Below are 1,252 nucleotides of genomic sequence, written 5' to 3' on the forward strand. Positions count from 1 at the left end.
TTGGCATTCCCCAGCAGAGATGAGCCTCTTCATGCTCAGGGTGAAGTGAACCTCTAGAATTTCACTACTGACAGGATGAAGAGAGGCTATGATTTACTTTGGTGTTTGGTTGTAAAATATTTATTGTCTCAAATTTTTGTATTTTAGGGGACTGATCTTTGAAGTTCTTTGGCTGGATTGAACAGGCTTTTCTTGTGAATTTCCATGTCAACATCATTGTCATCTAGGTTATTAGCTTTCTCAAGCACACTGTCCAGAACACTTAAAGACAATAATACTACAATGATATGGCTAAAAGAACTCATTTATGTAAATTTTCATAAACTTTTAAGGAAATGCCTATTTTCTCCACCGTATCAGTTTTCTTGTTAGTTTTTTACATGTATAGGTATAGGTATAGGTACAGGTATAGGTATAGGTATATGAGTATTTATATGTACATATATGTATATAAAATACATATATATGTATATGTAAATGTACATATATACATATAGTATACATATATAATATGTATATGTATGATAGAGATATACATATATATGCAGAGATAGATATGTAGATATAGTTTTTAGTTTTACTTATTAAAAAACAGGAAAAAAAAACGGGATACCTCAGATTGCCACATATAGAACTTTGTGTCTTCCTTATTTGTCTTCAAAATTCCAATAGTCAATGTTCTGCTGATGACTAAGAGTATCAATATCACAATAAATTAAGCTACGATATATTTGAGCATCTATAGTTTATCTTAATTTTCCCTCTATATCCATCACCTGCCTTTGTATACAGATATGAAATAACCCCAGTATCTTTGAAAGCTTGATTCATGGCCTTCCAGGAAGTGAGTCTGTGAGTGCTGGCCTTGAAGGTTGACATGCAGTTCCCAGATGCTGTCCTCTTTGTGTGTTCTCACTGAGGATGCAATAGAAGCATTCTTTACACTGCAATAGACTTTATCCTTTTGTTAGTGTAAGTAAATAATGTAATGCAAATAATGTAAGGAAAGTAAGTAATGTAAGATCACCTTAAATCTCCTTACTTGCTTTTTGTCAGACATTTGGTAACAGATAGAGGAAAAGATATAAACTCGATCATCAAGAACAGGATGCTTACTTCAGTCTCGCTTTAGCCCCTCCTACATACCATGTCTTGATTCCCACCCCTGTATCTCTCCACATATTCTCAAGTTGTTAGTCTCTTTTCCTGTATTTTATTTCATTGTGTGTGTGTGTGTGTGTGTGTGTGTGTG

General features: G+C 33.7%; 1 long non-coding RNA gene across 1 annotated transcript in view; it reads right to left on the bottom strand.

Moving 5' to 3' along the window:
• Positions 1-737: 737 nt before the first annotated feature.
• Positions 738-1,252, bottom strand: part of LOC116087551 — a 1,719-nt gene continuing 1,204 nt past the window's right edge. The window contains exon 3 of the long non-coding RNA XR_004117473.1: positions 738-915. This is a non-coding gene — a long non-coding RNA (uncharacterized LOC116087551). The remainder of the gene's footprint in view (positions 916-1,252) is intronic.

This window comes from Mastomys coucha, unplaced genomic scaffold, assembly GCF_008632895.1.
Source record: "Mastomys coucha isolate ucsf_1 unplaced genomic scaffold, UCSF_Mcou_1 pScaffold13, whole genome shotgun sequence".
In the NCBI taxonomy this organism is placed as follows: domain Eukaryota; kingdom Metazoa; phylum Chordata; class Mammalia; order Rodentia; family Muridae; genus Mastomys; species Mastomys coucha.